Genomic DNA, 27,491 nt, shown 5'->3' with positions numbered 1-27,491 from the left:
TGCACGGTGGCGCCACAGTCACGCACTTCGCGAGTAACAGTCAGTTACCAAACGTATTGTGGTTGATTGTCTGATTCGAAATGAATATTTCGAAGAAAAATCTCACGACAGTTTAACGTTTAAGGTTATCTATCGCACGTCTGTTGATTATTTCTTTCGTATTTCATTGCTTTGAATTTCATTCGAACGCAATTTAAGTGATATGTTAAACGAATTATTGTTAAATATGGAAAAAGAGTTTATCATATTTGTCAAGTGTCGTTCTCCGATACAAAATTCACCGAGTCGCAAATTTCGAACGTCACACAAAATTGAGCTTTACAACCGCGTTAACTTACTTTCGACACTAAAAATCGTCCACTGTGAACGATACGCGTTTGTCTCCGGAGCAATGTGACGTGGTGCAAACGACTTGACTCGCCTTCGATTCTTGATCCGCTTCGATTCTCGAAGTTGCGTGGTGGCGCCACAGTCACGCACTTCGCGAGTAGCAGTCAGTTGCCAAACGTTTGTGCACGTAGTGTGGTTGATTGTCCGATTCGAAATGGATCTTTTGAAGAAAGAAACCCACGCATTCTGCAATAAATTACGTTATTTTGACGTTTTGAGGTTATCTATCGCGTGTTGATTATCTGTTTCATTCGTATTTCATTGGTTTGAATTTCCTTCGAAGACAATTGAAGAGGTACGCCAAGTGATTTTTAACGACGAATTATTGAATAAATATGTCAATAAAGGAGTTTATCAAGCGTTTATCAAGCGTCGTTCTCAAACCGATATGAAGTTTAACAAGTTGTAAATTTCAGACGAACGTCACGCAAAATTGAGATTCACAACAGTGCCGATTTACTCTCGACACTAAAAATCGTCCATTGTGAACGATACACATTTGTTTCCGGAGCAACGTGACGTGGTGCGAACGACTCGACTCGCCTTCGATTCTCGAGCCGCTTCGATTCTCGAAGTTGCGTGGTGGCGCCACAGTCACGCACCTCGCGAGTAACAGTTGCCAAACGTTTTTGTGCGTACCGTGGTTGACTGTCCGATTCGAAATGGATAGTTTCGAAGAAAAATTTCACAGTTTCCGCTATAAATTATGTTATTTCGACGTTTTAAAGTTATTTATCGCGCGTGGATTATTTGTTTCGTTCGTATTTCGTTGGTTTGAATTTCTTTCGAAGACAATTTAAGAGGTATGTCAAATGAATTTTTAACTACGAATTATTGTTAAAGGTGGTAAATAAAGGACTTCATTATGTTTTTAGTTGCGGTTAAGGGAATATTTTGGACACAAGAGCGGTAAATGACGCCAGGAAGCTACTACTCATCGGATCTGCAAAATGGTGAATAACATTAATAATTTTGTTTTATTTATCTTAGTTTTCAAGAAGTATTGACTAACATTTGTCTGTTTTACTAATAATGATTTTTCTGGACAATTTATTTTTAAATATAAAAATATACAATATACAATAGTATCCATATATATATATGATAAAGAATATATATATACTACAATAATATGTTAAATCTGTATTGATTATATTTATTATATTAAGACAAGTATCGTCACCTACAGCCTCTTACAGTACTTTAAATATTTTATAAAGTATTATGAAAGATTCAAATGTTATAAAATAATAACAGAGTAAGGATGTGAAATAAATATAGAATAGGAATATAATATGGTACGACCTGCACATTTAGACGACATTATTTTATTATTATATGCCATATGTCGTATTATTATATGTATTTTATCAATATCGTTATAAATTAATATCTCCTTCTACCCGAAATAATGAATACTTTTTACGGTATCAGCTGCGTTGCAAGATTTTCTCAAAAAAAAAACGGCGGGAACAACGGTAGCAGATAATTTTTAACCTAATCAGGGTCTTTCAGTTAGTTTTCGTGCGGGACACGCTTTGAAGCGTGAACAGCGCAAAAGTTCAAATTACGGTTTCACCGCCAGCGGCGAGATTCTGGGGCCGCTTGATTGCATAAAACTACGCGACCTGGTCCCGCTCGAAAATTCGCAACTCTTGGAGAGGCGTCGACATACGTAATCAAACTTCGAAAGGCATTACGCGCATCCCCTTTTTGTCGTCGCGGCCTCGGGTAAATAGACACCGAACTCCTAAACTGTAATTAACATAGCTACGAGGGCGAATACAACGTGTTCATGGACCATTTTCTCCCTGTTTCCTCCGATACCTGCAATTATTTTAAAGGAACTTCGGGTTATCAGGCTCTATTTTTGTGTAGGGGTAGACATTTGTGGAATTACAGTTCTCCCCTGTTTTCATAGTTCTTTCATTAAAATAAATTTTTGAGAATTTACAAAGGAACCTCGAAATTTCAAAAGATACAAGAATTAGGAAAATTAAGTCTGTTAATTAAATTTTGATAAATACACACATGTTTGTTTGTATATAAGTATGGAAAAAATTTGTTTTACCCAAATGCATATTACATTTAGAATATTTGATCTATAATCATAATCTAAAATTTAAAAAATCCTCAATCTAAAATGCATTAGTATCTAGTTGTAAATTGAAAATTGATGATAATTTCTTGACGAGTTCTCTGACATACTTCTCTCGGTATACAATCCAAATAAATTGTCGGTAGAATCTGCGGAATATCGTTCGTATCCTGCATTCTTGGCATCGAGTTCTTGTTAACCCTTCCTGAGACTAATATCTCCTGGCGTGCATGCACTACCTGTATTCGTGTTTTCGCTGCCTTGGCACGCCGGTATTATGTTGTCCAGGCTAATAAGTGTGAGCTTGGGCGGATCAGAAGTTCCTGCTCCTTCATTGAAGCAACTGAAGAAGCTTTATCTGTAATTCGTAACCTCTGTGTTAACACGAAGAGAATTGGCTTGTTCCGAGTCAAGAAGTGATCATTATTAACTTGTTCGAAATTAGCAAATTTCTTCCAGTTTTGTTTCTTCATTGTTACGATATCAGTGAAACACGACAAATATTATATTTAATATTCAAACACTCTAGTCATTTTAGTTTTCCAATTTTTCGTGTAATGCAGTTCATAATTCATATCATATTCAATAAATATTAGAACGCGTGTATCAGTTATTTCTACTATTACGTGAAAATTGTAGTTCTTGTGTGAGAAGTATTGTGACCTATTGAGATAGGGATTTATTTGATGGAAAAAGTAACTTCAGGAAATGAATTTTCCTTCTATGAAATTCAATCTTGCAATATGTTCCGATCGCGTCGAAGGAAATGCAAATTTACAAATGACGAACGAAGAAGACGAATGGTGGAAGAATGGATTTACAATGTCGTGTAATCAGAAGCATTGTGAATTCTGGAGAACGAATAGCCGGGCAGAATAATACGTGTATCGTTAGATCGATCAATCTTTATTGGGACGAAGCCAGTGATTTTGGAGCCCGTCTTCCATAACCCGTTTACATTTCAGTAGCTCCCCTTTGTAGAATCTGGTAATTCTATTCACCGTTTTCATCGAGAAACTGATTACTTCCTTTCGTTTTAGGTCAACGATATTTATATTGTATCGTGTCGGCTTTTTATTGGGTTATGTGGTGTCTCGGTAAATCGGCGAAGGGAAACGAAATCTCGCTGAAATTGATAGGTTGCTTCCGTTCAAACAGACGTCGCGAAGGAAATTCCTTCCTTTTATGATAAATTGCGAATAATATGAAATGTTCAAAGCGAAGGAAGTAATAATCGTTACCTCTCTCTCGTCTATAATTGAAGAAAAAAGTCTTGTTATAACAGATGCTTTTTGAATTACAAGGAATGGGCACAGTGGGAATTGGAAAAATTAAAATACGTTCGGAACAACAAACTACAAACGAAAGATTATAAAGAAATTGTTACTTGAACTATAATTCAAGTAACAATTAAAAATTTAATTTCAATAAAACTGTCTAAATTACGAATAGAACAATTAATGTATCATCGCTATGTTCCATAAGACAGTAATTCATAAATCATTGGACAAAGTCACGCACAAGTCACGTACGGGATTTTGAAACGAAAAATAGCGTATAGTGTAAAAAAGTATAGGCAAAAAGGTACGAAATGGTTTTGAATTGCACATGAAAGTGTTTTGTAAAATCGTGATCGTAGAAGCGAAGCAAACGACGAGGTATTTAGGTCAGAAAAAATAAACGACAAGGGACATACCGGCGCGACGTTTGTTTTACCTGGTCAACGATACGCGAACATTTTTCTCATTTTTCCCGAGTTTTGTTTCTCATGATTCTTAATTTAAATGTGACCCAAATATACTTCGTGTCGTTGACGACTGTCAGCGAGAAGTTCGGCAAGTGAATGAATGGAGACAATGCCATTAAGTTCCCAGATTTAAATATGAATCAAGCCGCTGTTCACTTCAGCCTCGACTCAGTTGTTCGATGTACCTCTCTAACATCTAGATGCCTCGCATTAATTAAGCCATGCTACTCATCAATCTTATTTTCTTTTGCACTGTGTCCCAATGGAGGAGAAGATTAATGTAGATAAGGGAGAAAAGCAAAGGGTGGAGGAACTCTTGCATCCCCTGGCGATTTACAGCTATACCATGTCGCATTCGAAGAACCCGCTCTTGATCGTCTGAATTAACTTAAACCGCGCTGGGTTTAATTATCCTTTAGATAACGAAATATCTTTTAAATACTTTTTACCACAAAAGATTATATTTTAGTTAAGATCGGAGATTTCGATTTGAATGTAAATTTATTATGTAAAAATTGTAACACAGAGAATATAGAGAATTTAACGGTAATAATTGAGAGAAAATAATTTTTTACTTCGGTCAAATGGATTTTAAATAGAATGTAGAATTTCTTGAAAAACGGCATAGGTCGATTTTCGGGGTGGAAAATGTCAGTGTACTTTTCGCACTGGAATTAAAAGCAAATATAGTCGAGGAATTAAAAGATTCATTTGTTGTTCGATGAGTTAGATGTTTTTAATTTAAGATTAACGACGTGATAAGTTACGTTTATCACGTGGAGATTTCCCTACTTGTAGTTCACCGATTCGCTCGATTACTTATTCTCGCTTAAAGTAAACCAAAATGTTCGTTTTAAAAGTTCATTTTGTCATAATATTTGTTCGTTAAATTTCCGCTACTGCAGACACGAACAAACAACTCGTTCCGCCAGTCGAGGGGCAGATTATGCAAAAGTAACGAACTCGCGCTAGCGTTAATCCTATCGTTCCCCGTTCGTTCTCAACTTTTTTTTCCCTCTATTGTGATATTGCGCATTGGGCTCGAGGTACATTAGATTTTCGATGCATTAAAAAATTCTGCGGCCTCGTCTGAGAGCCGACCCGAGTGGAGATGTAATTTATATGGGTACATCAAAAGAACGTGCGATTAATTAATTACCCTTGGCGAAAAAGGAATTCGCAGCTGTTACTTTGTAAAGCTATTTAATGGGCGTTAATGCACCTACGAAAAAATGCATGCACCCATTCGATGGTGTAAACGTGTCCTTTCATCCCTGGATTGCGCTGCCTTAAAAAAAAAAGAAAGAAAAAGACTTTTTTTAAGAAATTTTCATTACGAGATTCCGTCTGCTCGACGTAATTGAACGATTTATGACGGCCACTGACAGTGACTTCATAAAATTCTCGCTTTTAATGAAGATAATTTCGATGCATTCACGCCAACGAATTCACTGGACTCGAGAAACTTTTTTCGTGGTAACGCAGAAGAGGAACGAAGACTGAAAAAAGTTAAACGATAACGACGTCTTTTCCTTCGGTGTACGAGAAATTATTGAAATTAGTTCGACTAATCGCAAGTCAGATAAAAATATAGCTTGTGTTCAGCCTGAATGACGTAAAAATTGTCTTTTTCATAATTAATCAAAATTCTTAAACATTCAACAGAACTGAAGTTCTATTTTTCTCACACCATCTTTATATTTCTTTGTTTAATTATATACATTCTTTTATAACAACCGTTTCTTCATTAATTCACAATTCACTTTCATACATTTAAAGATCAATGTTACAATTGTAAATATTCACGTTGCTCAGAAAAATGTTCAGACAAGTTAACAAAGAGTTCTTCAAGCTTTAAAACCATCGTGTACGTACCTGCGTGTATGTATATATATCTTGAAAAGCATAAAGGATACCAGATTAGACGTCCCGACTAACAAAAGTTAGGATAGCGCAAGTTTTTATCACGTTTTCGTTGTGCGATCTACGAATCTCGTAATAAATCCATATCTTTCGCAGTTACCCGTACGACGTATCGTTCGTACAAAGAATCGAGCCTCAGCGACACGTGCTGGGCGCTGATTTGGCGGAGGTATGAATTTCAGTTTCGCGTTTCTGCACGCAAATTATCTGTGCACGACGGCGCCTTAACGTCTCGGGCGTAACATCTGATAGCCCGGTAAGTGCAACGTTAAGGCTGAATATAAGGCGCTGCTCGCGGTATGAGGGTTGACAGGTGGCGAGATAACATTCACGGTAGGGGCGCGTCGCGTTTATCGTTAAAAGCATCGAGGGAAATTTCGCAGTTTCTCCAGGCGAACGAAACCGATGGCGATACACACTGTGTCTTTTCTTTCTCGCTCTCTCTCTCTCTCTCTCTCTTTCTCTCTCTCTTTCTCTTTCTCGTCTTAATACACCCGGCAGCTACTCCGGATCTTCCTTTCAGCTTCCAGTCGCCTCCTCTATTTCCCGTGTCGTGCGCTTTTTCCAGCTTGCCATTGCCCCCCCCCTCCTTTTTCTTTTTTTTTTTTATCATGTCATCAGAAACCTGTTTCTCCTCGTGGAATCACCGTTAGCATGGAGTCGCTATTGTGTCCTTTGCGTGACATTTGATTTCGCGAGATTCCGCCACTTTCATCGCGAATTATTCCATCGTACCGTTTTGTCGAGGGAAAAAATTTCCTAGATGTCTAAATTTTCGAGTGTTCGCGTTTGATGTACTCCGTTAGATTAGACGACGAGTTCGTTCGCTTTTAGAGGGACGTTAAGAAACTCTGGAACTATAATAGCCTAGATTACTGAAATATTTATTACACAACTTTCAAGCACGATTTCAACTTTCACAAATCGGATCTCTTCATCCTCCCAGAAAGAAGAAAAGATAGGAAACGCACTCACAATCAGATCAATCGAGTGGATCACGCTGTTGCGATCGCTTTAAACTTGTGCCAAATTTGCCGATATTGTTTGCACGCGAGACAAACGAATTATTCGTAGAGTATTCTGTATCCCGAGGCATCTCATTTGACTGTACGTCTTACGATCGATATCGGTTTGCTTTGGCTTGTTATCATCTTTGGTCGCTTTAGCATGCAAAGCAGCTTTGCTTTCGATCAGTCGAGCGTCACTGCGCCAGTTTAAGTTAATTAACATGTGTATCGTTGACGAGCTTCGAACCAATCAGCCGAAAGATCCTTGTCGAGTCGCCAACAACTTTTATTTCGATAATGGTATCACCGCGATCGTATCGTCGCGCCGAATCTGATTAAACAATGTCTTGCACTTGTCGCGCTTCTAACAGAGGGGATGAGGTGTTTGATAAATGCGAATAAAAATGTCACTTTGATGCCTAAGGACACGTAACGCAATGTAATGTATTGTGGAAGCACGTTGCGCTGGCATGGATAAAATATATTTTTGCAGCAGACTGGACCTCCACGTCAGTTACAGACGCACTCTGCAACGATAGCAGCACTTTTATGGACCGTTTTTACGAGACGCCGCTCCATGATGTTTCTTTCAGCGTTCAAAACCGTCCTGTAGAAACGTTTTGTAAGCTGTTTCTGGTTAAATAGTACGGAGCTTCAGTTGCAACGTCTTAGATCGAAGCGGATAATGTTAAAAATACAAGGAGCGTCAAGTGATATTTCTTGGAATATCGAGCGCAGGTTGATAAACTGACACAACAAGATGAAATTATGATTACGGGCTAACTTTGATCTTCGAAAACAATTTTTTCTTTTAGAGAAGATTCTTTTATGAACTGGTCGATTTTTTTCTAATAATCCTAATTTTCTATATAGAAGTATATGTGTGTAATACAATTATGTTGTTGATGTTACTTCCGGAATTAAAAATTTCAATGATCGCGGCTAGATTTGATATTCTTCACACTGAAACGTTTCATTTCGAACGTTCTTTGGGACAAATGTATCTTAACAATTTGATACTTTACGATGTCGTGAAACTCAAGAGAGATCTTCGACTTCTTATGCTCTTTCCTCGAACATTCTTTTTTATATAAGAATAAGTCTTCAGGCTACATTGTTTTTTTCATCGCGTAATCGGTAATCTCGTACTAAGCTTATTGAGATTGTTAACACCAGATCGAATTATCATCGCGATACGATTATTGCAGTAAACGACATTTCGTTTAATCAGTATCAAAGGTATCATTGCTGAATTAGTGGCTCATATTTATCTACTTTGTAGCTGCAAAAACTTAGGCATCTGTGATAGTCGAGAATGTTCGAACAACGATGTAATAACCGTAAGTAGCGTCCCCATTAGCAACTCGAGCTCTTAATTCAAATGGCTGCCTCTTCATATTCCAATCCGGTTGAACTCGACCTTAAGAAAGGTCCTATTAGTCTCGCCACCTGCCGCCAACACCTGCCGTCATTCAGTCTGTTCGATTTTCCGGGCTTGTTCGCTCGCGTCGCGTCGCGTCGCTTCGCGTCGGCCCGTTGCGTTGCAAGCATCTCCAGTGAATTATGTCTCGCTGCCTCTGGTCGCAAATTAAACGCGTCTGCTCGACGAGTATTAATCGACATTTCGCCAAACGCTGTTGCTATTCCGCGTGTTCATCGACGTTCACGAAGGCGTTGCGACGTTTCTCATCGTGAGTGAACCTCGCGCGTACCACGCTTCTGTGATTCTCCAAACGCGAGAGTTATTAATGTCGTTCGGACGCATTTTCATTTCACTTTGTACTTTGTACGACGAAGACAGTTTATATTTGAAATTCACTAATCGACACTATATGTCAAATTAAAAAATAGGAAACGTCTTACGACTTTTGAGCGAAAGTAATTAATTAATTAAATGTAATTAGTAGGCCGCTGGTATTTACGAAAATTTCTATTTCTGAAAATACAGTAAAGAAAAAAAAAAAAAAGTAAAATATAATCTCTGTAACACTTAGTAGCTTTTAGATACCAAGTGTTACAGAAAGTGTTGTATTTCGGATAAATTTATAACGTTTCATTTTTAATATTTCCCATAAAACTCTCTTTGCAGGCTATTAATTACAAATATCCTTACTTTTAATACTAATAATAAAATTTTCCGTATCATTTAATTATTTTCATTAAACTTTCATAATAAATTTTCATCAAACGAGACTTTTGAGGAATTTCACAGGAAAGTAGCTATTATTCACGTTATTGTTTTGACAGAAGATGTTAGACAAATAAAAAAAAAAAAAAAAAAAGTAGTCTAGATAAGGTAGGAGAGGTATCCAAAGTAATTTCCTTGGTAACGTGGCGATCTACGATGACGGATCCTGAATGGCCGTCCCATTCAACGGTGCTTTTGCATTATTTTTCGCGGAAGCTTTCATGATCGCTCATCCATGCAACGGCCGATTTCACGGCGCGGAGATTGCGTTTAATTAAAATGCATCGCGGTAGCTCCTGTTTGTTGGGCCGCAAAGGGATTAATAAGTCATGTATACGTACACAGAGAGTGGAATTTGTATTATAGGACGCGACTCATTCATTCGTAAAACGCGCATTCATCGCTCGCGTATCGCCCAGGAATAATTTTTTATTAAAGTGGCGCTTAAGAGAGCTCTCGTGACCGCGCTGACGAACAGCATGAAGCTCATCGCGCATTTCGAAATCGATATTCGCCAACCTGAGAAATTCGCCTGCTCGTGCATCGTTAAGCTACGTAGGAAACGTTACGAAAAAAACTCTGATATAAAAAAAGAGAAAGAAAAAAAAAAAAATACACGTTCGATGCAACGTTACACCATGGGCAATTTGTGAAATTATCGAGGCTTTGTAAAATTTATAGTTTGTAGAAGAATGTATGGTAGAAAATGATCTGTGTTATACCTGATTGGCAACGTACAATTTGAGCACGTTTCGTGTGCATGAACCCTCAGAATTTTGAAAAGAGCGAGAGTAAGAGTCAATGATTGACCCATTCAGGATCAAATAACAGTAATTACGTTCTGAATTTTTCATAGTATTGTAAAATCTTGATGGAGGAAGTGATGAGAAAGATTTCAAGCGAATCCTTGGCCGCTAAAATGTTAAAAAATTTGATAATATAATTTAATTAAAAAAAAAAATGAGGTTAAATCTTCTACTTGATCAAATAGCTCGTGTAAATACCTCGCGAAATCTGTATTCGATCCAATTCGATATCGTTTGCTAATCAAACTCTCATTGTAGAACAATCTCGTGTAACCCGATTCTCCGAAAATCTCCCGCTAATTTACACGTTAGCACGCAAGGTCGGAACGAACTATTGCGAAAATCGCGTTGTCGATGTTAACACGGGTTTCTGACCAGAAGAAGAGAGCGTGCGGGCGACGATTAATGAGTCACGACGCACGCGTGTGTGCAACATACACGTGGAATTAATCCACGGAATAATGCCTCGCACATCGCGTGACTCGCGATCGTTGAAAATAAAACGGCGCGCAAACCTGTCGACGACAATGCAGCTTTTTGCGCTCGCGGTTCAGATATTTTTATGGGAAGTGCAGCGGGTTTTATGGGCCGTGCACGGTGAATCGCTGATTTCCAGCCGAATGTCCAAAGGCAAGCATTACGCTGGACGCTGGCACAGCGAACCGACCGACCCGTTAATCCGATAGCACCTTCAAAAACTGTGGATCGCGTGGAGTTTCGATTCGCCGATTTATGCTCATGCTTGCTAGCTCGTAAAATAAAGAAGAAGCAATAAACGACGAGGCAATAAATTTATGTTCTTCGCAAATTAGGATGTATTTCAAATGATTCAGGAACAAGATGTTATACATAGATGTGTCTTTCAAATTGCATGCGATACAATCGTATGTGATTCAAATTTTATGAATGTAAGCGAAGAAGTAATACATTGTATGAATTATTAATTCGATTTATTTATCATCCAGGTAGAATAATTGCATGGGTTTAGAACTTTTTTTTTTTTAGATAAATTTATCTCTTGAAATTTGAATTTCCAATATTTATTGGAAAGCAGGTTCTGTTTTTTCTTCTGTTCTTTCATACGACTGGTCAATTTTGTGATTGATATTTCTTCTCGAATGTTCCGAAATGTTCTTCTTCACGCGAAACTCTCAATATCTTGGTCAGTTTGCGTTGACTTTTGTTGGTCTTCACGATAAACCGCAAAAAATCCAAATAAAAACTTAAGCAAGTAAAACGTCGGTGTTGTTCCTTTGTTGGCAGAAAGCGCATACTTCCGAGGTTGTAGGAGAGCGAAGAAGCTTTGGAAAGCTTCCGACGTCGCTGATCAATTGCCTAAATTATCACGATGTAGCTTTCTTCAATTCGCCCTCTTTTACAAAAAAAAAAAAAAAAAAATGTAAAGTAGCAACTTTGAAGAGTAAAATTTATGGAAGAAATTTATAAATATAGACTTTCTTTAGAAAGTTTAAGAATAGACTTTCTTTAGAAAGTTTTTGCGAAGAACTTTTTGTGAAGAATGTTTTGTGGGAGGATCCTTGAAGAATTTCAAATTTGTATCTTATAGGAAAGAGATCCTTAAGAAGTCAATTTTAAAGTAATAGGTATATAAAAGACTTCATTAGAAATACGTGAACTCTTGTACTCGATAGTTCTGTTTCTCATCCTCGCTCTCTTTTCTATCTCGATCATTTTATACGCGAACATATTTACACAGTTCCAGTATTTTTAGATTTTTAAAATTTCAGAGAAAATTACATTTCCTTGTGAAATTCTTTTGTAGATTTTTCGATGGACACTTTTCGATGAGCAGTGCATACGTTTGAAAAAAACGTATTGGAAACCACAAATTCGACTACAGTTTAAATTTTTTTTCGATTTTCGTAAAATATTTTCTCTTGACCATTCAACAATCGAATATTTTTGTATGAGTTCTTTTTACTGAGCTTTGAATAGTGCGATATGTTTACCTTTGAATTTCGGCTGGAAACGAAAAACCTCGATGCAGTTTACCACAAATATTAATTTTAGTACGTATTAGATCGATTCATATCCACAGGCTATTGCGAGTGAATTCGAAGGGCAACGTATGTATGAAACAGCACACCGAATCCTCTATATGTCTATTTCGTCGAGATCCTATTTCGATTTCATGGACTGTTATTTGTTTTAGACGGTTCTAAACTTTTCACCGTTACATAACTGATCGTGACTTTTACTAAATACGAGTAAAAAGTAGAATGAAATTGATGGATTAATTAATAAAAGGTAGAGTCGATCCATGGCTTGGATCCATTTTGGATGTAGCTCGAAATACAAATGAATTGACCAAATTATTAAACCAATCGATCAAGTAAATCATTAAATAATTTTTCATTTGACGATTGCAATTTTGTCTTCTAAAAATTCCACATTGTGTCGATCCTCGAACTTTATTGCTTCACGAGAAATGAAGAATGCTCGCGTAGATCCTTTTCTGGGATCGCAATTCGATTAAACTTGGTAACTCCAAGTCCAAAACGCGCTTCGGCTGTTCGATCGAACGAATAAAGAGGACTAATAGGACGAAATTATCCGAACGTGAGGTGATTCGATGCGTTGTTCTCGAAATCAAGTACGCGTGTAAAGGACAGGTCGGAATTAACAGACACGCGAAACAGTTTAATACTTTCTCACGTTTTGTGCGTTCTCTTGTTATGCTCACTATCACTTGCAGCTATTGCGGATAAATGCAAGCACTACCGTGTGAAACGCTACCAGTTTCCGCTCGAACAGTGCCGCTCGTTTCTATCGTTGGATAATCTAATAATCCGTGCATGCCAGTACAATCTGCAACGATTTAGTATTTTAATTCCGGCACGTTACGCATCAGCGATGCGAAAGTATATTCTAGGTTTTGAAATATTCAGTTTCCTTTATAGTTTTGTGAATATTCATTGGTTTCGTTTCGAAGTTCAATTTCGATAAAGCTGACAATTTCTAGAATTGGAATGTTGAAATTTCTTTATGTATATAACATTTGTAAATATCGCCTGTAGATCGTGTTAATTTTAACAATAGGAATTTTAATATTCTAATTTTAATTCTTGCGACTATGAATTTTATAAGCCACGAATAATGCATTTTACCGATTCTTTTATAAAAGGTAAAATTCTGTTATGGAGGACTGGAGTTCTGGAATTTTCCAGTAATCCTGAATTGCTGTTGGTCCTATACAATCCAGGGATACTCTTGAGGTTTTGAAAACCCTACGCTCGAGGAGTTCCAAATTTAGGTGGACTCAAGAGACTAGGATTTGGGCACTACTTATCATAAATTCCCTAGATTATTGAATCGTTTGATCTTCCGTGATCGAACCGCTTTTGATATTTACGGTGGCTTTGTGATATACGAAATTATCAAAGGCCCGAATATTATATTAAGGTGCGAATCTCTCTGTGGGAATATTATATATTTTCCTTCACGTTACAGAAGAATTATTGTAGACGTTTTCCTAGAACAATTGAATTGTGTTTTGAATTTTTCATGATGCACTTGAACTCACAAGCATCGTCTTGGTTATATACTGTACGACATGTCTGATCCAACGTGACTTGTTCTACTTGAGGCAGCTTAATTTTAAATTAGACCGCCTCTTCCAAAAAGAATCCTCCTTATTTTCATATTCTGTTAGTTAATAATTTCCATTTAAGTATATTTATATTATATTTATATATATTATATTTAAAATTTATATTTAAATACATTATATTTAATTATATGGCAATGAAATGAAGTTTTGGAAAATCGTGAATATATCGTGTATAATATCTCCACTAATCTATACTCACGTTATACGCACTTTACCGTACTCACGCATAAATTGCCAGTTGCATATAATATCGACAGTCTAAATAGAAAACAGGAAAGTCCTTATCGCAGATGCGCTTGCTACTATCTCTACAGCTCAGTCCGGGTAAATCTATTACGGAGTGTACGTCTAGTGGTGCCAGGAAGAAAGTTAGCAAACTGGGTCATCTGATAAAGAAAGGAGGCGCGATGGCGGCTTAAGTGCGATGTAGAAACGCGTTGATATCAGTTATCACTGTTCATCGTTGTGTTGGCTTTTTTCCTCTGGATTCGCATCGGTCTGCGTATCATCGCGTTTAATCCGATTAAATTAGTCATTCATTTTCAAACAACTGTATGTAGATTGATGACAAACAGATTTAAAAATAATATTTTCATGTAAAATAATATCGCAAAGAACGAAAGAGAAAAGGAAAAGCGATTAGAAGGAAGAAAGGTGGATAGATAGAAAGAGGAACGAAAAAGAGAAGAAAAAAAAAAAAAAATAGAGAAAATGTCGAAGCAAAAGATTGAATTCGAGTCCTGTTGAATTTCAATTATTATCTGCTGCTTCTTCTACCGTGTCAGCTCACTTCAACCATACGCGCGGCCGTATAAATGGAGCCTGCAATGCGCAATAATAATATCTTCTATATTTAAACGATATTCAATCGAACAATTTAATCATGGGACGCTCTTCCGTTTGCTACAGTCTCGTTTAATAACATACGCGGCAACAAAGCATACATGTATATACATATATATATATACATATCAGTTGCAATAAAGTCGTAAAGGAAAGATCGCGAGGAAGCGAAATGAAATATGCAGGATTACGTCTCTGCGCGAGTATACGAGTTTCCTCCGGTAGTAACAATGCCCAAGCAGAAACGTGCTGTAACTGAAATTTGTAAACGTGTTCGGAGCCACGTGTATACACGGAGCACCGTGCTCTTTCAGTTTCTCGCATGTGAAACTCAATTTCGTGCGAGCGCAGTCGGAGCCACCTTCATTTTTTTTTTTTTTTTGTCGCCTTCGTTTCCTTCGAGCTCCGCTCTGCCAAATCCTGTTTCCGCAGATTTTTACGGAGAAAGCTCGCGACTTTGCCGTATCGCGACGAAACGATCCCGTGATTTCACCGCGTGTGACTCTCTTATGTTTACAACGTGAAAAGCCGGATTTCATGAATCGGAAGGCCACCGTCGCGTCAATCGAAACAATTCGCTCTCTTCTCTCATTGTCATGATTTTGTTTATTTACTATACGCATGATATTAATTCTACTCTTGTCCGTGGCAAAGAATACGTTGAATGACGAGAAGTTGTTGAAAATAGTTTCGTACCGATTGTTTCTATAATAACCGAGATTATTAAGGTCGAAGCAACTTCTACAGAGTATATTTACCTCAATGAATACATTAAGGCATATAATGACGAATAAATTCGTAAAGCTTTTTGACTCGCTTATTCTAGAGTACCTGTTTTGAGATCGAGAGGCTATAGTAGTAAGTCTTTCACTACTAAACATGTATATGTAATAGCGTGTATACTCTAATAAATTACTACGATAAATTAACTAAAAAATCAGACTTAATTTAGCAATATGTCCTTCTGCAAAACCATCAGAAAAACCTTAACAGAATCTCGCAGTGGCAAATCATTTTCTTAAACTTCATGTAAGAGGGACTCTCTAAGTGATATTAATTAAAATTGCAAACATTTCGTGTCATCTGTTTCGTTGATAAATTAAAGTGCACTCGTTTCGAACAGATCGTCTCTTTAACCTGTTCATTCTCGAGTAACTATGTAATCACGCGATACGAGACAAAATCATTATTATCACCGAAGCACTACCTACGCACATGTACATAATTACTTCAGTATAATTCAAACTTCAATATTTCAGAATCTGCTGATAACTAGAATTAATCCAATTAACCGCGACCGACAATAGTCCATAATTATCATAATAATATAACATAATCCAATTAACTGCCGCCAATTGCAATTTATAATTGATATTCACCGTTTCTCATAACAAACGGCGATCGTTTCATTCATCGTTAAATGGTTTTTCGGCCTCTTTGCTTGCCCCGGCGTCAAGGTATGCGACGCGTCCGCTTTGTGGAGGATCGAGACGAAAATACGAGAAATACACTGAACAATGTGTGGTGGAATTTGATTGCGTTCCGGCCATCGTATCATTCTGTTTCAGTCTCGCCAAAGCCGCTATTCCACGCTGTTCCAACGCTGTGCAAAACTGATTTGGCAATTTAATTATTTTTGGAATCTGACGCGGGGAATTAATTGCGTTTATCGAAGACGACTCGAGAATTGCACGAGGATCCGGAACTGTCTTGGAAGTCACTCATAGAATCCCGCGGATTTTCACGCAAGTTTATATTTTTGAGGACGGAGACAGAAAATTGGAAAATCATGTCACTCGTATTATATTTTTGTTACGTGCACTCTGCTGTAATTTGTGTCTTTAAAAAATCCATGGCGAAACGTGCCACGTTTTCTCGAATCGACTATCTTCTAATTAAGATACGGAATTTCTTCTCGTTTCACGTTGATGGAGGGCGTGATATTTTTTGCCAGCCGTGACGTTTTTCTTGTCGTTGCTGCTCTTAAACTTTCTGGAAATCAGATAAACGTGATGCCGTTAGCAGCGTAACGTTCTCTTAACTCGAACGGAATTGTAAGAAACGCTTCTTAAGAGGATAACGTTTGTAAGGTTAAGTGAATCAGTTAAGAATTAACGACATTCCGAGAAGAAACGGGGCGTCACTATATTATTAAAATTATTAAAACCAAGTAAATGATTAAAAGCCAGTATTTAATTCTCATTGATCTCAATATTCAAATTTGTTTTCGTAGAAAAATTTTTTATACAATTATAACAAGTGATTGATAAATAGGTGGTTTATCGAGTGACGAGTCATGAGAATACGCGTGACAGATGAGAATTATCATTTTTATGAAATAGCAACCGAAATGATATTATTCCTCACACCTTAAAATTAGATACGTAATGAATGTTGTAGTCTCGTGTTATCTATTTGCAACTGAAATGTTCGCATGTAAGCGTTAATCTTGTAGAACTACGTAGAGTTAATCTTGAACAGCTAATTTGTCTCATTCCAGTTGCTGCAATTACTCTGCGCGTAGTATCTGCTTTCCAATATATTTATCGTTTTATGCAGATTTCCAGTCGAGCACATTTCAAACAAAGAACGACGTTGATTTTCATCGTTATTTCTCCAGAAGTGTTTCAAATAAAAGAATGATGACACATTAGAATATACAGTAACTATAAAAAAATACAATTGCGATTAACATTACCTTCAGTAAAAAATATAGTTTCATATGAAATTGCTATTTTTTATTAATTCTGAATCGAATATTCCAGCAGCGCTGAATTCTGGTTTTATTGTTCAAAAAATTTTATTGTTCGTGGAAGATTCTATTTCAGGATCTTGTTTCCCAATAATTTCTTTTATAAAATTTTTTCAAATTTTATCAATACCGCGGTGAAATCTGTTTGTTAATCTATAGACAGTCAAGGACGTAGAATATAAAATCAATCAGCAATAGTATATTAGTGTACAGTGTGAACAATGGTCTTATTGTTAGAATTAATACTAAAGATAATTCTGCTACGTAATGAATAATTGTTTAAATAATTCATCACTTTAGTGAAGTGTATGTTGGCAATGAATGTCCTGCAATTACGGTTATGACATTACATATTTAAACAATACTCCTATAGATAATATAAACACTTCGATAAATTGAATTAAATTACAAAACTTGAATAACAGATCGCATATTCGATACCATAAAATATACAAACGAATTTACATAATAATTCAAAATTACATCGGTTGATTAGTAATCTGTTAACAGCCAAAAGCTTCTTGTAATTTATTTGCAAGTAATCTACAATTGTTGAGGCGTTCATCTCGGAGGACAGAAACGCGGGGAATAAATAAATTAAATTGAATAAAGCTGTTTTGTACGAACACTGGTATCGTGGGAGAAAGAACAGGCCGTAAGTTCACGTCGAACTGTCTTTATTTCGATCTAATGATCGCGAAAACAATTACGGGACAATGACCGGCGCAACAAGCCGGCGGGATATTCGAGCGGCCGCGAAATTAGCTACGATTTTGTAACTGTGGTCCGTATGTCGAACGATTTCGCGCTAAGACTAATTGTCGACCGGCAGGCAGACGCAGTTCGGTTTTCCCGCCATGTTCCTGCCACGCTGACGAATCAACGAGACAAATGTCGATGGCAAACATACGTACCATGCGTTGCATTAAATCCAAATACATTGTCTCGAGCGCATTATCCGCGCATTACCCGGCGAACGTGATAAAACGCGAATTCACCCCGCTGGCAAAATAATACCGCAATATCACAGCGCTCCCTGATATTCCTGACAAGGTATGTTGTTGCCTGAGTCGCGACACCCTCACCCTTTTAGGTCTATAACTGAAAACAGTGTCGAAGAATTCTGTCAGTCGCTAGGCAGAAAAAATTTCGAGACCTTGCGTAGTTGCGATAAATTGTCAGAAACATCTAGTTACTAACTGAAGAAATATATTTAGCGACCTCAGAGTCTATTTACTTTTTGGAGGGGATTCGATCAAAATTATTGCAGAGTACGAACGTTAAAAGATTGTAGTTAAATATTAAAGTATCGTATAAATGCTACGAATAATATTATGGGAATATCAGGAATACTTATACAAGTATTATAAATATTACGAAGCCTTTTTAATTCTTCTGTAAACAGGAGAGATAAGAAAGTATTATCTACAGGCACTGTTGTTTAAGACACTATTGTATCCTTAAATCCACGTTGTCCTCGAGGATAAGTACCACGAATCCCTTATGAATTTCAATGATATCCTCTTAGTACACTCCAGAGTTTTGAATAAAAGGGCTTTCCTACTGTGTACAATTTTCCTGCCAGCGTACAATTTTCCAGCGTTTCAGTGAAATCGACAATATATTCATATTATTGATAGAAAGACGCAAAGAAAACGCTGAAAAATTAATATGTTGTATTAAATCGATAATTAAATATCTTGACAAGTCATCTTGAAAATTGGTCTTAAGGCCAGATTATTCTGAGTGGAACATAACTCTCTTGAAACTTTTATTTTTGTTTAAAATAATTTCCATAAATTTTCATGTATTCGACAATCGAAAGAAGTAGAATGTCAATATTTAATTTTTGTAACACCTGTTACCCTTATGTACCTCGACGTTATTGAAAATATGTTGAACGAGAAAATAAGAAGAAAAATTGTCTCAGCACTAAAAGAAGTACGAGTCATTATATTTCCAGCTTTATTTCAATAGTTCTTAAAATATTTATATGTCGTTCAAATCAAATACAGGGGAATTGCAGGAATTTTCACGATAACACGAAATACAATTCATTTATCAGCCGGTATTTTTCGAAAATTTTTGAAACGTGACGTAAGCTTATCGTCATCTTTATATAATCTGACGTTTCTGACAGTAGTTTTCTAGTTAAATTTTAGCGTTGCCGAGTGGCTTTCAACGTAATTAAAAAAGATTTGCAAACGAATGCATTACTGTGTACAATTGAATGCATTAATTTCGTTGGAAATTGGTACGTTCAACAGCCACGGCGATATTTTCATGGAAATAGATTCGTTTCGCATCATTTTTGCCATATGCACTTGTACAAATAACACCCGATGTAAATTTTTTAATTTCGTTAATGCAACAAATTCGATGCCCCGAATGTTTTTCCTCCTCCTTTTAATTCATTACTTTTTTTCCTCCAGATGTATCTTTTTTTTTTTAAAGTCGTTTGAACTCGCTATTCGAAATCGCATTCAATTTTCATTATCTCAATGAGACTACCGTGCGAAAATTTCAGCAAAATTTTATAGTGCGATAACGCGTGGTATATATAACATCCAAGAGCTTTATTTCACGTTATTTCATCATATTTCAATTTTCATTTCACGTTTCAAAAATACCGCGCCAACTCGAAGTAGTATATTTTACTTCGCTTTCTAGAATTTTAAAAATATCAACGCATAAAAATTTCGAGGTAATGTTTGTCACCGAAATCAAATCGTTTAATGCCAATGCCAATTAAAATTATACTTCGAGGATGAATTCTCTTCGATTGGCGTACGATTAAACATTGATCTGTACATTAACAATGCTCGCGAGAAATTAGCTGCAAAGCAAATCACGGACAATGCAGGATGAAATCGTTTCCAAGAGGCAGAGTACAAGCCAGAGTGGAACAACGGTTTCGTCGAGCGAACAGATAGCGTTGAATCCGCAATAAAGGAACAAACGTAAAAATCAGAAGGACCCGGGACAAGATAATCGAATCGGGGACGGTCGCGCGTCATGTCACTGCGAGGATTTATAGAAAAACCTTTGTGTCTTCAATTGGTATTGTACGCGTTGGCAATTTCACGCCGCTTTATTGCGCATTCCAACACTTTCCTCTCTTCGATTCGCTGGACCGTGAATCGACACGGCCAGGAGAATCATGCAAGAAACAAAAGGGCTAAAGCGACGACGAAAGAGAGACACGGTCCAAAAATAAAAGGGTCATCACAAAGCTAGAGAAAGATGTGGAAAATGGCGAAAATATCGCGACAGAGGTAACGATCTCGTCTCGTTCGTAATAGTCGTTCTTCTAGCTTTTGAAAAAATAAGTACTTGTAACAGACATCTATCTGTATAAAGAGACTGAATATTAAATAGAATTGTGATTGATGGTCGCTAACTGTAAAAATAGAACGATGCGTAGCTTCAAAGGTATCAGATGAAAGTTAAAATCAGCAAGCTGTTTGTAATTACACACGATGTGCAAATTACAAACCTTTCGAAAACAACAGATGGCAAAATGAATTTTCAGGCCACGTGAGTTTTATTTAGACACGTTGGAAATGTTAACTGTTAAAAATTCAACGCACATATAATATGTTAAAAATATGTTAGATACGTTAAAAATGTTAGAAATTAAAAATTTAATATATCTAACGTTCATATAATATGTTAAAAATATGTTAGATACGTTAGAAATGTTAGAAATTAAAAGTTTAATATATCTAAGTTAATATATCTAAGTTCAAAGATATACTTCTGGCATAATATTTTCTTCCGTTGATTTTAAGAATAGACAGTTTCTGAAATATGTAATTAATCGAATTGATTCTCCCCCGCCCCCCAAAAAAAACAAAATATAATGTGTTTTGTCTCTTTGTATTTTACATGGTGTATGAAGTTTTGCAATTTTTATTTTTACTTTATTTCCTCACATCTCAAGAATTTATAAGACACGTAATCTTCAACTTAATTTTACGAATTTTTAAAAGAATCAACATAACATTCACAAAGAAATGGACGGAGAAAGACGCAGAAAGGAGATAGAATGGCACTGGTGGCAATTCACTTTGTGCAGATACTCGGCCAACTTTTCACGGATACCGAACATTCGGTAATTGCGAAAGTTTTATACCTTAAAATTCCGGGCGATTCGATCGTTCTCGTTGTCCTTTCGCAAAAAGAAATCGCACGACGGGGGACGACGAATTCATTGGCAAGCTTCGGATTGCACGGACTCTGACGAGGGACAATCGTATTACTATGCTAGTCGACAGTCGATGATTCGTGAGCTCGTTCGTTCGCACTGAATTGACTTTGGCTATCTAGTTCCGCTCGTTACTACAACTCTTTACCCTCTCGACCCTCGTTGCTTGTCTTTTCTAAGAACGAAAGCCACGGGTTTACGACGAGTCTTGGTTAATCTTCCAAACGGTCACGTTTAGGCTTCTTCGAGATTATATCAGAGAATTGTACATAATGAAGTGTTAAGTTTGGGATACTGGAATTTTATGGAGTCTTCAATTATCAACGATGATCGAACTTGCGAGTCTTGAATTATATTTGATCATCCATGCGAGGAAAATTTCTAGTATATTGCTCGCTGTTAGTGATATCCTAAGATATGTCAACTTTATTGAAGATTTTCTCAAGCCATCAGATATTTGAATTACCTCCAACTACGCTGTATCTTATATTTTTCCTTCTATTCCGTTTTATTCCTGTTAATTAATAACGCAATTATATATTCCGGTTAATTAGCAAGTTAGGTCTTGTAATTACCCAAAGTTAAAGCTTACAATCTTCCTCGCGACGTTATACGTTGTATTACGAACATTGTGCATAAAATAGTTAACTCGGATTATTACGTGTTCTTCCAACATCGAGTACATCGTATAATAAATCCCGATTATCATTGTTACAATCGTCTCTCGATCCTGACAACAGTTTCTTCGCCAACAGTTACTTCTTCATAAAGTTTCCTCGGGGTTGCAAATCGGGAGTGTCGTTGCAACGTTTTGTCAGCGGGGTTCGCCACGAATTCGTACGCAGGGAATATGCAAATCGCGGAGGAAACTCTCGGCTCGAGGCGGCACTCCCTCCTCCCTCGGAAAAGTCGGAGATTTGATTTTGTTTGAAATTTGTGCAGCACCGCGGAAGAAGTAGAGACGAGGAGAGCAGCTGGGAAGAGTCTTTCGCCTAAGTGCTTGGAAAAATAAGCATCCGCGAGCAAAACGAGTAATTTTCTGTCTCTACGATAACAATCAACGTTGGGTAGAAAGAGGATATTATTACTGCGGCCAAAATAATCGTGAACAACGAAAATAATTGACTCGAGACAAAAATTATAATCGCCACGATTGAGTAAAACTAGCCAACTGGTGATTTGGATTTTGAATCATGAATATTGCACGCAGATGTGAATTAATCGAGACATGCGGAGATAAATGTTTTTAATATTCATTAGATACTTTTTAAATTGTATTCGTGCCCTGTAAAGAGAATCAACTAGAGTCACGAATGAAGGCATTCATAACGTTAAACATTGTGTCTAACAGTGCAATCAAAATACCATTGTACCTCGAATTGAAACCTGAATGACATTATCACAGACGTTGTGGTCGCAAACTATTAAATAACTATTAAGTTAACTTAAATAACTATTACGGTGGCTGCCGAGAGTTTAGTTTAAATTTAATTGAAATTACGCGTCAATTACGTTATTTCCAGAATGTTAACGCGCGTAATAATTTCCTACAGTTGTTTAAATAGCTTCGCGAGCCGCTAGGTAAAATCGAGTAGACTGGCACGGAGCTGGTTTATCAGTAGACCGGTCAGTGAATCAACGAGCGAAGATGTTGTTCGAAGAGCGTGGCGCGTTTATCGAAACGTTTACTGTGTGAACGCGGATCGGGACTTAAACATCGTCCTCTCATAGGGGAAACTTGGGGTCAAGTTGGCTCACGGATCGCCTCCCGAAAGAGCCACAAAGCCCGGAAGTCGGCGCTGCAAACTCGCGTTAAGTTCCGGATACTACAGGACGCGGCCAGTAGATATGTACGACATAAGTTTAATCCCGAATTGAACGGTGGCAAGAAGCTTTCAAGAAGTTCGCCTGCATGCCGTCGGAATGTTTCAACACGTAAACACACTTACGTTCACATTGCGCCGCAAGTTCCATTCGATATGCTGAAAAGATTTCGGCGTGCTCTTCGATTGCCTGAAATCGGGCTTGGCTCGCCCATCTCTCGGTAACCTCGGCCTCGCCGCCATCAGCCCCGTGTGAAAGAAATTTCGTGGATTCGGATTCGTCGTGCACGCCGAGTGTTGGAAGAATTTTCTTCCCCACTCGTCGAAACACGACGCGACGTGGAGAATTTCGCGTGCAAGACGAATACTGCTTCGCGAGACGATCATTTATTTCGCGTACCGTGTGTGTAAAACAGTGACAGAGTTGCATTCATTTTTATTTATCAAGCAGTTCTGTTTCTTGTTGTTTTATTTAGTAATTTTCCAAGTTTCGATTAATTTTCGTTTAAGTGTTTCGTTTCAGAAGCCGAAATTACATTTTCCTTTCCTCGGAGTGAAATATTTCTTTTTCTTTCTATTAGAAATTTTTCCTTTTGCTAGTAACTTCATTCTTAACTGTGTCAATGAGTATCTCTGCGACGCAATATTCATTTCTCAAGTAATTTAGCGAAACAAAAGTTGCATCTGCAACTGCGTTGCAGGATGATTTAATTTTAATACGAAATTTTCGTTTCGAATTTCAATCCTTGCTTTGTAGCATTTACCACGTCGCAATGAAAAACAAAAACAAAAAAAAAAAAAGAAGTGAAGAAACAAACGTCTCGTTCTACGAAAGGTCGCATCGATTTTCTAAGTGGCCAACGTTAAAGGCGCACTATGTTGTGGCTGTTCGCAAAAAATTCGATCAATTTGCAACGTATGACTAGGGAATGTATTATTCGCGATTGAGGAACAGCAGCTTAGTCGCTCAAAAAATTCCTTTACTTACTCGTAGATCTTTTACTTTTTAATAATATTCTTTCTATTTTATTCTATTCAGCAATTGCCTTAGTAATTTACGAGAGAGAACCTTATACAATATTTGTCTGTTTCAACTAACTTTTAAATTTAGAACTCTATTATTGTACAATTATTCAGAATGATGAAATGACACGGTTAATAGATTAACCCGGTACATCTGAGCAGGCAGAAAATAATCAAATCAAGCTCTCAACTTTTCCAATTTTATTGGTCGCGACGAACTTACGAACAACTAAGCTTTACAGGGGCACGGATGAGTTCAAAGCAAATTGGATACGATTTGACGAAGTTCAGCGCGCAAATATCGCGAATTGTCACAGTTTATTTGTTAGAGGAAATTACGCTAGCTGAAAAATTCGCGAGTGCCGGCGGATTCGTGCGGAGACATTTTTATTTGACGTATTAACTATCGATTGGACGTGACGCTTATAAACTGAAAGAGAGAGAGAGAGAGAGAGAGAGAAATATTCCGTCCCTCGGCTTTACGAATGCATCATAGTTAACTTTTTGTTGAACCGATATAAAGTCGGCGGAAAACTGGCCAGCTGCATCCGACCTCGGGAAATGGAATAGTGAATATTTCGAAGGAATACTCTGACGCGATAAATATACGTTATGTTAGTGCTACACTCGTCGCGAGACTTTCATTCGTGCCCGAATGGCGCTCCGATAAAAACGCTTCCCCGCGTCGGTCGTCAGAGGAACAGAGAGAAACAGAGAGTAAAGGAGGGAAAGAGACGAGAGTAGCGCCGATCGAACAGCGATTTGTTTATTCGAAATCGATGGAATTTTGTCGCTGTGAAAATTTTAGTGCAGCGAATGGGACGGTAATAGACTGGAAATTCTGTTGGAGACGAATCAAATTTCTATCGACCTGGAGCATTTTCGTGCGTTTCGGTGATACGATGTTTCGCAACAGCACCGCCGTAGTTTTTGTTTGTCTTTTCCATGGAAGATTACACAATCCAGCGGAATAGGCGTTCGGAAAATTGCAGAATAGTGAGGAATGTAAGAACATTTGTTTCTATGTAATTTGTGAAACATTATTCATAGGAAAGTTTTCTGAACGCTTATTACAAATTCACGGTTCGACGAACGTAAGATAGATAGAAATTCCTTTTAATGTATTTAATATTACAAATACTACAACACTGAACATTATATTTTTGTCTACATTTTTACAAGATCTGCAATCTGTCGCGTCTCATAGTTTTTAACGTTTAAATACTCGAGAAGAATATTGTGAAACACTGTAAAGTGAAGTTGCAGCATTCATTTCATTATATGTCGGCTATAAAATTTTCTAAAATACACAATTACGTACTTTTATTGCAAAATTTATCGCTGCGTTTAATAAGATTTGGCTCAACGTTCAAGCATTTTAATAGAGAGGATATTACGAAATAATTTCAAACGCAATTAGCATCCGTTACGTTTTTGCAATGTATTCGCACTTGTGCTCGAAGGTTTTAATAATTTTTTAATGATTTTTATCTTATTCTACCATTCCAGTGTATTCTTATGATAATTGCGAAGTGTACGTGCGCGCGAGATTGTGCTGCTTCGCCTTTAGTGTAGGGAAGCTAATTTCAAGACACAATTTAAGGGGAGTGATTAGGTCGCGCGTTTATGAATTCACCCCTTTTCTTCTGTAAATAATGTTCCGCCATTTCGGCGTAATTATAACCGCAGTCTTGTTCTCGTGCTCGCGTTAGTTGTATTTGTTATGTTGTCTTAAAGGGATAAAGAGATAGTCGAGCTTGTAATTTGATACTTTGGAAGATTAGTTGTTATTGAGTCGCACGATAAATGGGAACACATGATTAATTATTTGCTTTAGTCTCACTTGTACGATTTCAGATAAGTACAGTCACGTGTAAATGATGTTTTCTGTCTTTTGACGTATAGAATATAGGCTCTTTTTGGGTTTTATATCTAATGTAATAATAATGTAACAATAATGGAAACAGTATTGATAAATCTTGAAAGTAATATTACCATAAAAGTGTCGAATACTTTTCAGCATTCACAGCAATATTACATCTCTAGCGTAAGTTGTTACATGTAACGACTCACAGATGGCAGTACACTTCATGTAAATGTAATTTCAAGACGAACAATTTCATTTCTTACATTCCACGTACTTACTCTTATGAATCACACATATACTTTGTTCTGCACCACTAATAATTCACTTAAAAAAGACTCTGCGATTAAGACAAATATTTTTGTACTCATCAAGTTGCTTGTCTAGATGCTTCAATTTCAGTGAAATTTAGCACATGTACGAATTTTATCGTATATCAATATTGAAATTAAACTGACAGATGATAGTATAAAAATAAAAATTCTACAATACACGTTACACTGAATTACTCATATACTAACTGGTTTATACCATTGCTTGAGAAACGCTGTTGTAAACATACATCGAAATCTTTTTAACACCAAAGAAACGTGCACGTAAAGAGTGTAAACAGTAATCGTCCACTTCTATCCATAGTGCGCCGCACTTTTAAAACACAGACATTTTACGATCATTCGAACTGGACCGGGAGACTATCTGACTGAAACGCCTTCTCTCACAATCCTAAACCGCATCGCGTCGTCGTTTCGGCTGGTTACCACGACGAGTTACCAGCGTGACCATATCGTTCCATTAAATTAGGAATAATTCCCTCGCATGACGAACGAGCGTGAATTCCGACGAGCGGTCGGTATTCGACCCAAATTGCGAGCCGTAAATAATCGGTGGAAAACGGGCCGACAAGAAGACAGCAGAAGTGGACCGACGGGATTCGCGTCGAAATCGCGTTGTCGTGTCTTCTCGTTCCGTCCTCATTTTCCGCCGGCTTGATTTATCGACGCGTTGCTTCAAGTGTCGCGCGGAAATATCGTCGACGCCCAAACGCCCGCCGGTGGTTGTTGAACCGCGCCGCACGCAAATAATGTAAAACGCGAGCGAACAAGTGTCGTTCGATCGGTGGATCGATTTGGAATCGCCCGTCGGTCGTAAAGAACTGCGGTCTTCGCGGGCCATTCCCTTCGATCGTTCG

The 27,491-nt window shown here is 37.3% G+C and overlaps 1 long non-coding RNA gene across 1 annotated transcript in view; it reads left to right on the top strand.

The window, feature by feature from the left end:
• The first annotated feature begins 317 nt into the window (after positions 1-317).
• Positions 318-27,491, top strand: part of LOC122527607 — a 36,610-nt gene continuing 9,436 nt past the window's right edge. The window contains exons 1-2 of the long non-coding RNA XR_006306377.1: positions 318-685; positions 1,266-1,343. This is a non-coding gene — a long non-coding RNA (uncharacterized LOC122527607). The remainder of the gene's footprint in view (positions 686-1,265; positions 1,344-27,491) is intronic.

This window comes from Frieseomelitta varia, unplaced genomic scaffold (assembly GCF_011392965.1).
Source record: "Frieseomelitta varia isolate USP_RPSP 00005682 unplaced genomic scaffold, Fvar_1.2 scaffold_228, whole genome shotgun sequence".
Lineage (NCBI taxonomy): Eukaryota > Metazoa > Arthropoda > Insecta > Hymenoptera > Apidae > Frieseomelitta > Frieseomelitta varia.
The sequence above is the reverse complement of the archived record's forward strand: the minus strand, read 5'-3'. Positions and strand labels throughout refer to the sequence as shown.